The sequence below is a fragment of the Anastrepha ludens genome, chromosome 5 (assembly GCF_028408465.1).
Source record: "Anastrepha ludens isolate Willacy chromosome 5, idAnaLude1.1, whole genome shotgun sequence".
NCBI lineage: Eukaryota > Metazoa > Arthropoda > Insecta > Diptera > Tephritidae > Anastrepha > Anastrepha ludens.
The window spans coordinates 66,722,280-66,734,948 of NC_071501.1; positions in this window are offsets into that span (position 1 = coordinate 66,722,280).

Consider the following 12,669-nt stretch of genomic DNA (forward strand, 5'->3'; position numbering starts at 1 on the left):
AAAAACTTCAAAACTTATACCACCAAAAACCCAATAAAGTATGGTCCGAGGATCTGTCACTGGTCAGGATCATTAGCTTGTTACAATGACGACCCTCAGCACTCATCTGTGCAATGGGAAACGTTTGTCTAACTTCACAGGGACTTCGAAGTCGAACGGATTCTCAACTTTGGGGTGAGTTCACTATCAGCAGTAGGCGAAGGAAGAGTGGAGCGCTATTCGAGAGAAAAATTGAGAGGCCTTACCTTAGTTCAAAGCGCTAAAGATACTGATGGACTGAAAGTTAGCCGAAAATTGTATCAAAAAGTTTAAAACCCCGAACGATTCCCTTCCAGACAGCGGCCTTGTGACTGATGGTCAGCGCAAAGGCTGAATGGTCATAAGAGCAAAAATAAAAGACGAAATAGAAAATTGTATTCTCCACTCCTTGGCCTAAATAACAGTGCCATTACTTTCGATTTTGATAAACTGAATAAAAATCGAAGCGGCCAAGCCTAAAGGTAATCTAGGGCAACACGAAATACATATAAATCTCCCATCAACAGGTAGGGTTCTCCCATCTCGGCAACCACTTCACTGTTGGTAGTTATAGTTTTAAAATATTATGAAACCAAATCTACCTAGTTACTACATATAAGACCCTCAACAGGCGTGTGCTAGTGTACGGCACAAAAGCTTGGAAGAAGGCAAAATATGTATCGCATATTATGAAACGATAGACTAATGTGCTTTACAGCGTCACCGAGGTAATATCCAGCTGCTTCGCTAGCTAGGTCATATTATTTTATATTTTTAAAAGTGATTTTTATTTGAAAAAAAAAAACACGGAGATGTATATATTAATGCACGTATGTATGTATGCCTAGGCATGCGAGAACGCACATATCCATAAAAAAGCTTACCCTAATATTTTTATTATACCTTGAAGTGTGAAAGCATAACAAAAAGCCACTATCACATCCACTTAGCGGTTTGTTTGTATATGTGCTGCATAAACAACCTGTTGCTTCACCAGGTCTGTGAGGCTCTTTGAGCAGAATCCAAAATTTAAGACAAGGCGAGCAGCCGAAGTAGCGAATTCGGCTAGAGGCGATTAAACTCACACTCATACGGAATAATATATATAGTAGTTGCAGGTTTGAGTGAACTTAAGTGTAATATTCCGTAAAATTTCATATCGGAATTTTTAATTAAAATATATTTTTCTTTAAGTCATCTAAATTTCTTTTCAAGCGTTTAAAATATATGCGAAACAAGAACTCTATTTTCAGTTTTGGGACGAAGAAACACACTAATGGCAATGACAAATAAGGTTAAGTATGGAAATAAGGAACATGATAATGATAATTATAGGGGTGATCCTAGATCATAACACTGCGTTACAAAAACGAACTTTTTTTCTGTCCTATGAACCAAATATACTTTTTCGGAAAGGGGAGAAGAAATAAAAATACACGTGTATCGGCGATTTCCATGTACACGTCAGATAGGACTATGAATAAGTTCGTGCGGTTTTTTTTCGAAATTTGAAACTTTATTGACGTAAAATGGTTACAAATTTAATATTCAAAATATTGTCCATCGCTTACTACTACTTTTTCCCATCTTTCTGGCAATTCACGGATTCCCTTTGTGAAAAATTCGGTCGGTTTTGCCGCAATCCACGAATCGATCCATTTTTTGACTTCATCGTAATTACGGAAGTGCTGGTCAGCCAGGCCATGTTGCATCGATCGGAAGAGATAGTAATCGGATGGCGCAAGGTCTGGACTATACAGCGGGTGGGGTAGGACATCCCATTTGAGCGTTTCTAAGTATGTTTTGACCACTTGTGCAACATGTGGCCGAGCATTGTCATGTTGCAAAATAACTTTGTCGTGTCTATCGGCGTATTGCGGCCGTTTTTCTCGCAGTGCTCGGCTCAAACGCATCAATTGTCGTCGGTAGACATCCCCCGTAATCGTTTCATTCGGTTTCAGTAGCTCATAATACACAACACCCAGCTGGTCCCACCAGATACACAGCATAACCTTCAGGCCATGAATATTCTGCGCCGACGTCGATGTTGAAGCATGGCCAGGGTATCCATACGTTGCCCGACGTTTTGGATTGTCGTAATGGACCCACTTTTCATCGCCAGTCACAATTCGATGCAAAAAACCCTTTCTTTTGTGCCGTTGAAGCAGTTGTTCGCATGCCATAAAACGGCGTTCAACGTCTCTTGGCTTCAATTCATACGGCACCCAATGGCCTACCTTTCGGATCATTCCTATGGCTTTTAAACGTTTGGAAATGGTTGATTGATCAACTCCCAAAGTTTTTGCAACCTCTTCTTGCGTTTGAGCCGGATCTTGATCGAGCAATTCCTCCAATTCGGTATCCATGAACTTTGGCGGCGCACCCTCGCGTTCTTCGTCTTCCAAGCCAAAATCACCACTTTTAAAGCGTGCAAACCACTTCTGGCACGTTCGCTCAGATAGAGCATGCTCACCATAAACTTCCACCAAGATACGATGACTTTCGGCTGCTTTTTTCTTCATATTAAAATAATGAAGAAGAATTCCCCGCAAAAACACATTATTTGGCACGAAATTCGACATTTTCAAGTGTGGTAAAAATATTGTTGTTTACGCTTCAAATAAAAAACTTATACTGACGTTTGTGCCTTACGACAGTAGCTCTCCAATGAATGTTTGGAAATGTGGATCGATGGAATAATAATCAAGTTACGCCATCTGTTGTAAAACCGCACGAACTTATAAATAGACCTATAAATAAATAAAAATAAAACACATATTTCGTATTTATTATCTTTTTATTATAAAAGGGACATCAATCATCGAATTTTCTTTTCAAAGTTTGCTTTTTATAGTCGGGAAATACCTGTCTGTGTTCTTGTACGCAAAGTAATAAAAATTGTTTTTGCTCCTCTTAAATAGTGATGAAACCATGGAAGTCTTGCATTAACTTAACCGCCCTTTCTGCCGTATCATTAACTGCTTTCAGTCCTAGCAATCCTTTGAGCCAAGGTTTTACGTAGGATGTCACGATGAACAGACATACGTCCAACAGAGCTGCCTTATCCTTGTTTGAAATTCTGAATTGAGAGCTAAGTAACGATATTTTTAATGAATAAATGGCTCTCGCCATCCATCGAGCCTGGTGCATAGCACCTGGAGGCCAAATCTTATATTTCTTCTCTGAATCTCCGCCACGAAATATAATTGAAAGCTCAATTAATTCGCGATAGTCATCTCTAACGATTTCTTTGGTTAATTCAGTTTTGTAGAATTCTAGCAGCTTGTCAATTTCCGAAACATTAAAACAAGATAGCTTTTCTGTACAGCTTTGTTTTTTTTCGGGATCGATATTTTTCCAGTTTTCTCGGAATTTCTTGAATAATAGGATGTCTGGGCTTGTAGTTACTTCACTGATTTTCGTTTTAAACACGCCTTTAAGTACTAATTCGTAAACGTGATGACGGCAAGCAAAAATAAGCACTTCTCTACCCAGTTTTTGTTCGAGAAGCACACATGCTCCATTTATGCGGTCTGTGTTAGAAACAGTAGTATGACAACAGAGAATCTGCGCTTTGTCTTCAAGGTTCCAGTTCGTAATAGCATCCCAAACTGCTTCTGCCTGTTCCCTTCCTGTCGAGCTATCCAATTTAGGAACAGCAATAATTTGTTCTTTATTATCGTACGTAATAACTACCGGTAGGCGTTCTTCTTTACTTTTACGTAAACCTAGAGCTGGCAACAGTTTTCCGTCCCAGTGGGCAGTTACCGTGTCTGGGACCCTGTTGTGAAAATCAATTTTTATAGCTTCAGCCCGTTCTTTTCGCATTTCCGTACGAACTCTATGGATGGAGGACTTGCTTATAGGGAATTCATCCGTATTGTGCCCCAGAGCCTCAATAGTAGCTTCAATTATAAAGACAGAATCCCTCACACTTAACTGACACCTGTCTAATGCGGCAACTAACTTGGGAGTTATGATATTTTTCCGCATAGAAGTTTTATCGGGCTGAGAGGAGGCTTCTCTTGCGCTGGGCCTATTTTCTTCTAATTCTATTGTATTATTTCAGAATCAGAAGATGACTTTTCTAGTGGTGGTTCACAGTGATGGTTTTTTGTCCACTCCGGCTAAGTGACCGGGCCGACCTGGTTCTCTTTGGCGCTGCAAGAAGATCTTATCTTCACTTATTTTAATCGATTGAAGAGCATTGGCATGTGCGATGTCAAACAAATTGTTTAAGTTTGAAACAAACTCCAGTCGACGCTGTTCAAACACTTCTTGACTTTTTTCGCATTTTTTTGCAATTCTCTCCAAACTTGGTATAAGTTAACTAGTTTCTGAACACAGTTAGATATTGATCTGGTCGGTATACGTGCCTTTTCCCAATTAATAATACACTCACGAATTGTGAGATTTGCACTTTCATTGACACTTAAGTTCACTTCGCGAATATTATAGATAAAAACTGCCAGTACTTGCCCGTTAGAGGGAAGTTTAGAACCGGTAATTTGATGTTTTACGTCCCATATTAAAAATATCTCCTTTTTGGAACTTCGTAACTCCACTGACATGTTGACTACACGAAAAAAACGCGATTACTAATATAACAAACAAGTAATTACACGCAATCAATCCGACAGTTCGCGCGCGCCGTACTATACAAGTACCGTTAGGTTTCCGCGCAACTCGGCACGGGTTGCTGTGATTCTAAATAGACGAAACTTTGTTATTAGATGTTTTGAGACCATTCAAACAAAATAAGAGGGTATGCGTTAAAAAAAAACACTTTAATTTTTCTGGGACACTCTAATGTGTATAACTTAAGATGTTTTCAGTGGTCCGCAGATAAAAAAAATAGTTGCAAGTTATGAATTTTCAACAAAATTGAATGCTATCGAACAACGTGCATGGAAAGGCACAGTTGCCGTTATTGAGCAGTTTCCATTTCCTTCACAATCATTTAGATTGTTTCCCTGGTGATTTAGGAGCTTGTAGCGATGAACATGGTGAAAGGTTCCATCAGGACATTGCGGCTATTGAAAAGCGCTTTAAAGGACAAGACATAACGCATACGAATACTGTTGGTCTATTTGTCGCGATACTGACACAAATGCTTACAAACGCAAAAATAAAAGGCCTAAGTTTCTTTAAAAGCATTAAAATTTTTAATATAACAATTTTTAATTTTAATATAATAAAATAAATAAAAAAATTCGGGGTTTTATATCTCTATTGTAATGCGGAGTGAAATACCTTTCTTTTGATACCCACATCGGCATATCTCATGCAACTTTTTTTTTTTAATTTCGAACAGGTGGCAACCCTGTGAAACATTGTCAGTGGCAACCCCTAGGTGAAAAGTCTAGAAATGTGATACACTGTCTGTGTGCCCAATTTCATTCAAATCCGTTAAGCTGATCCTGAGATGATGTGGCTATACAGATATTCATATAAGAATTGCTCGTTTAAAGTTATAAAATACAAGAAAAAAAAAATTGTGAAAATTTCCGATACACGTAATTTTTATTTTTTATTCCCTTTCCGAAAAGGTATATTTGGTTCATAGGACAGAATGTGTGTAACGCGGTGTAATGAGTAAGATAAGGATATGCTAAGGATAAAACTAAGATGATGATGATTATGGAATTTATACCCCTTCTTGACAAACTTTTTCTAATTTTGAAGATCTTCACCCTAAGTGTCACGGAAAGGCGCATCTGAAATCCTTACTGTTTCTTCTGATATTAAAAAGCTTGCTCTTGCTCACCAACAAAAAAATTCTTGATCACACAAATTCCTCTATTACAACACTAACTTCTCATACAGTGTCTTTTCAACGACTTAAAAGTAAATCAATATTGGATCTGTAATATTGAAAACCTGTACATAAAATATGAACTCGATGCACGCTATTAATTAATTATTTAATTTTAAATGAAATGAATTAAAAAAACAATATATCGCCATCAGTTGTTGTTACCTTTTTTTGTAGTAGCACACTTAATTTAATTATGTGGAACCGACTGTCGTGGGAGCATCATCAGCATACAGCAATAACAAGCAAAGAAGCGGAGATTAGTGGAGTCCGTATTTACTACTTACTCGATTTCGACTACTGCGCCACATTAAATCGAGAGAATTCGTTATTTTCTCCGACGGGTGGAAGACTCAGGGTAGCTTTTCTTGAAGATAATTTGTTTGTTCACAAACAACAGCAGTCAAATAACAAGCAAATAATATTCGGTTTGCACAAGAAAACCCGTCCGCTATTCAATCCCTCCGGGCGTATAATTGTGATTTTGTTTACTTAATTGTAAACGCTCATTAAATACGCATACATATGTAAGCATGCGAGGTGTGTTCAAAAAGTATTGCGAATTTTGAATTTTCGCAGGTCACGTATATTCGAATTTCGGTTTTTGTGTTGGTACTCATGTCTCTCCTTCATGCCGACGAGTTTGGCCAATTTGAATGTTCAGTTAATTGTTGACAGTTGCTTTGCTTGCACGTGTTTCGGCTCATCTTCGATTTTTACCTATTCAAAAAGATGGGTCAAAGAATCTGTATCAAATTTTGTGTAAAAAACGAAACTAAGCGCGCGGATGCATTCCGAATGTTGACTGTGTCATACGGCGAAGCTACTTTGGACCAAAGCAACGTTTATCGGTGGTACAAAATGTTATCAGAAGGCCGAGAAGATGTGAACGACGAAAAGCGTGCCGGACGCCAGAGCACTTCAACAACAGACGAAAATATTGATAAAGTGAAGAAAATGGTATTGGCCAATCGTCGAATCACCGTTAGAGAAGTTGCTGGGGACCTAGACATATCGATTGGCTCGTGCCATTCGATTTTTTTTCCAATCCCGACTAGAAATTTTGGTAAGGTGGTGATTAGGCGCAAATAAGGTAGACCGCATTGAAAATTTGCGCCTCATAAGGCAGCCAAACTAGGCCCAAGTCCCGAAAGGTATCGCCACACATCCGCCTCATTAGGCGCAGGTTCTAAAAACCAAACTTCGGGAATACTCCAGATGCTCTTCTACAAATCAGTTATTGATTCCAATTTATGCCTAAGTGAGACACTGCTACAGATTTTCGTGACCACACCCAAATTTGGTATTCTTCTGGCATGCCAATCTTTGCCTTGCCTAACGTGGACCTGGTAAGGTAATAGTGAGGCGTGCCTCAGTAAGGCCTGCCTAATTCGGACCTAACTGATTCTTCGGCATGCCTCGCTGTACTTCTAGTCGGGAGGATTTCGGCATGAGACGGGTCGCCGCAAAATCCGTACCAAAACTGCTCAATTTCGACCAAAAGCAGCATCGCATAAACATTGCTAATGAAATGTTGGTCTCTGTCCGCGGCGACCCAAAGACCGAAAAAAGCGCGCCAAGTTGAATCGAATGTTAAAGTTTTGCTTACCATTTTCTTCGATTGCAGGGTCATTGTGCATCATGAGCTCTTGCCACAGGGTAAAACGGTCAATAAGGACGATTGACGAGATAAAGACGACATCAAAGAAGGAGCTGAACAAGATAAAAAAAAATGATTTTTTTAAGAGCTTCGAAGATTGGAGGAAACGTTGGCTCAAGTGCATAATATCTCATGGGGAAAATAGATATTAATGAAAATGATATTAGAAAAAACACAAAATTCACGATACTTTTTGAACACACCTCGTATACAACATGCATTGGCGTAAACACCGAAACTTTGTTAAGTGCACGAACGAGCTTTTTTCACTTTTTTGTTTGCCTCACGAGATTATTCTAGAAATGTGTTGGGCCTCCTCTGAGCCGCAAATAATTCTTTGCGAAAAGCTTTTTCCTGGCATTCCGTGAGAGACTACCTTAGAAAATAGTTCTTCAATATTTTAATGATTCATGATCGTAGTGTGCGCCGAACCAGAGTCCAATCAAATGGAAGTCATGCACGAACCCACTCAACTGCTGCGGTCGCCTTAATAAAAATAGGTAAGTATTTGATGACCAAGGCTCGCTGCCAAGTACATGAATTAGTACAATGCGAAAGAAATATGAGCTGTGTGCTGAACAGTGGTCACGTGTGACACAAAAACTTGAATTTTTTGGGGCAAGAAATGGTTTGCCCAGTACGTATGCTGATTTAATGCAAACACACATACACACAGCCAGTTTCTGCACAAAAGCGGATGCTTAAACGTTTTACACAAATAAGTGTGTGTGCTACACATCCAGCACATTCCTTTGCTTACCAAAATATAATCTAATATAATACATATTGCATGTAGGTATATATGTACAATATAATTTATTTGTTTCGTGCTTCGTTTGTCTTTTTCTGCTCCAGGTTCACCCCCCAAATGTTGTCAGTTTGACATGTGTATAATATGATATGTATAAACTGGCATATTGTCGTGACAACAACAATAACAAATATAGTAATGATGGTAGCAAATTACATCAAACTAAAAAGGAATATACGTACATATGTTTCCTGCTCATAAATGATGGATGTTAATGCGTGCGTGCAAAACGAAAACGCAAACTTTAATGGGGACACTTCCCTTGCATTGGCTGCATATTTTACGAAAACAGAAAAAAATATGTGTGCGTGTGTGTGTGCCAGAGTAAATGTATATTTATGCTAATATGTATTGGTATTTTTCAAAATAAACTCTAGTATTCCTTTTCGCACAATCGCACGCAACGAATAGAAACAAATGTTGCATGACCAGAATGTACTTCTATTAAAAAACAAACAAATAATAAAAGTTCATATAAACTTAATACTTTATGAAGGTAAATTTAGAAGTCAAAAATGTTAATATGTCTCCTACATTTATTAGTAAATCGATTTTTGCTTTTATTTCAGAATCACGCGATTTGGAGCTAACAGTATCTGCAATAAGAAATGGTTATAGAAAAGCGTCGACGATGGCAGTCATCCAGGTCTGATAAAAGTTCTTTAAATAAAATAATAAAAGAACTCTCAAAAAAGATTAATGATTTTAAAAATAGCTCACTTAGGGAGCACCTAAAACGCCAAACAAATGAACGCATCACCGATTACACACTTTAAAAATACACGATTTTTTTCGTAATAAGCTACTCAATATTTACCAAAGTAAGAAAATCAGTTACCACATGGGCGAAAACCAGTCTAGTTTCACGAATCTCTTGAAAATATCTTCAAGCCATACGACGTACCAAGAGCAGCTAAAATGAAATCATATTCTAACAACGATCAAGACAAAATTCCTCCAGTAAAATAAAAAAATTGAAATCCAAAGAGTCACCTTATCACTGAGAGAATCGTAAAACAAGCGCCACCGGCTATTGGGTTGGGAAAAAGTTGATAGCGTTTCTTTTATTTTACAAGGATTTGTTTGCGGTTTGGCAAAGGGTAAGTATTCATTCGATAGAAATCTTTCTGTTCTACAAAACTATGTTAATTGCATTTTTGCGTTATTTAACTTTTAATTAGTTTTAAGGCTTTGAAATGGAATACTCTGGAGGCAAATGTCCAAATTTTCAGCAACTGCTCCTCTTTGCTTTTCATCCAGGTCAAGAGATGCGAAAGCAGGCCATTTGCGACGTATATGGAGAAAGTGTCATAGCCGAGTCTTTAATGCGAAAAAGGTTTGCAAAGTTCAAAAATAGAGACTTTGACTTCGATGATACGGTTCGCAGTGGAAGGTCTTCTGAATTGGATGAAGAAGGTCTCAAATCTCTTTTGAAGCTGAACGATCGTCTCACCTGGCGTGAATTGGCGGAAAAAATGAACTGCGGTCATAAAACGATGCTCAATTATTTTCACTCAATCGGATTTACGGTAAAATTGGGAGCCTGTGTGCCAAGAGCTTGAGTGGGAGGTACCTCAGCATCCGCCGCGTTCGGACCTTGCACCGACCGATTACCATTATTTCCGATCCCTGTAAAATGATAACCATAGCAGAGAGGACCTTAAAAACAGTTCAATGGAGCAATTCAAAACGGATCACCGACAAGCAACGACAATTCAAATTAATGACACTCATGGTCTATTGACTATATCAGCTGCATACTGTCAACTAAAATTGAATAATAAAATAATCCATTATGTCGATTACCTAAATACACTTGGAAAAAAATGTATAGCATTGGGCTCAAGACTGACCACTACCAAATGGAAAGCTCTACTTGACGCCATCAGAGAATTGAACTGTGACTTTATAAGTACAGCGGAACCCATTTACTGACCAACTTGTGTTAGTAAAGTACCAGACTTGCTGGATTTTTTCATAACAAAATCAAGAAACTTAAATATGCTGACAATTTAGTCCTGCCTTGAACTTTCGTATGACCATTCACCAATAATTTTGGCAATTCAAAAACGCGTGCAACTAACACCTAGTCGGACACCCTATAACCATCTAATAGACTGGGCGGCTTTTATAGAAAAAATGGAACAAAGCATGGGCAGGAAAATCCCATTAAAAACTACCCACGATGTTGAAACTGCAATAGCTTTTTTTAAAGACACGACTATTATGTCGCTAAGCCGATCCACACCAACTCTTCAACCTCAATCTACAAAAAATGACATTCCTGACGCAATAAAAAAGAAACTAAAACAAAATAGGAAACTAAGAAAAAAATGGCAGACTACAAGATTTCCGGATGATTTCCTCTCCTTCCTCCGTTCATTGAATTTTTTCATATGTATGATGTCAGCCTCCTGCATCAAGAAGTTAAAGACTAAAAAAGACTTTCGATCAAAGTTTATCATTTTATTGGAAAGTGTTTTTACATGGCAAATAAGTAAGCCAGCATATCAGCCACTTTCCGGAGTTAATCATGAACTCATTTAGGCAAAAATTTTCGTCAAGCTTTTCCATTCATTTGTGGTAAGTCTCTTCGAGATATTCTACAAGTCATACAAGAAGAGACCCACAAATGAAGACTGCAGTCGGCTGCAGTTTTCTAATGTTTTAAATTTGAATGCCCACAATTGACCGGCTTGCCGGCGAAGCAATCGAATGATAGTCAAGCATTACCACACCGGAAGTAGAATTACTGGACTAAATAAAGTTTGTGTTCAGTAAAATTTTATTAAAATTAAATTTGAAAATAAATTTAAATGTAGTAAAAATAAAAAACGTATGCAACACTTATTATAGCCGGAACTGCATATATGTATATAATTGGCACTTGACTGCATCCTACAACACCAATGCAAAATGGTGATACACGTCGTATAATAAACATTAAATAATTCACTTCCATTACATTTGCATTGTCGTTTTATCGAAAAATGCACTCGTGCATAACCGCAAATGCATGCTAAAATATATATTTTCCCTATCACTATTCATGTTGTTTTTTCCTGAATGTCATTCTCAATATTTTTCTTTTAGCTACTTACAAGCAAAATATTCCGTTGTCAAAAGCAAATGGAATGGAAAAGAAATTTGTGCATTACACAGCATAAATGACAGCCGGAATATGGAAAGAAGGCAGCGGAAGTAAACTATGAGAACACAATACAGGTTGTAAAAAAGAGACAAGCATGGCAAGAAACTGCAAGAGTCTACCAGCATTCCAAAATTTGTCGATATGCTGTGATGCACTGGAGCGTGCATGGTATTTATCATGTTAAAGAATGTGGCACAAACATTTAGAAAACGAGATGACAAATGAAAGAAATCGACAGCTAAATGGAAAAATAAAAAAATTGAGCAGTGAATAGAATGGAACTGTTTTCTGAAATGTTCATGAATTTGTGCTATAATTCATATATTTTAAAATTAAATATTACCTCACTTAAATCAGCAACTAATTGGAAAAAAAACTTATTGATATGTAGGTAAAAACTTCTATATCTATATATTATATTAATACGGATAGCAAAATTTTGTCGTACCTTTTTTTAGTATTTATAGTGAGAGAAACAAGTTGAAACATATACCAATGGATAGAATATGTGGAGACGGTTTGCTCAATATATTAAAATACATACATAAGTGAATAGGTGCAGGAAAAATTAATCACACTATTTTACCTGTATTATGATATATCATGCTATAATATGTATCATGATATTATATATATGTATCATGATATAAAAGTTGATGAAACAACTGGAAACTTATATACATATTGTGAATCAATACTATTATAAATTTGATTCAGAAATTATGATGGTCATGGGTTAATTAATGATTGTTTTTTATTATGTTTTTTCAAACAAAAATTTTTTTGTTTCCGTAATACCTACAATAAATTAAATGTTTCCAATGCTTGAATAAAAAAAAATTATGATATTTGAAATACACAAATATAGGATCGCTTAATACAGGTAAAATGGGATATTTTTCACTGTCTCCCATATTTGTTATGCCGGCGATGTTCTCATTTTCACTAAAGTAAGTGATTTAAACGCTGTTAAAAAAGACTTCCTTGATGTACTTTCTGCCATTTCGAGTTGATCTAATTTCTCTGGCGCTAACATAAACACAGTAAAATGCAAATTGCTTCACATCTGTCGTAAACACAAATGTGGTGGCATAAAATTGGAATGTAATAATGTTGGTATTGTAAATACAAATAGTCTTAAGGTTTTGGGTATTATCTGTGATAAAAGATTAACTTTTAAGGAACACTGTTTGTATGTTAGAAATCAATTGGCT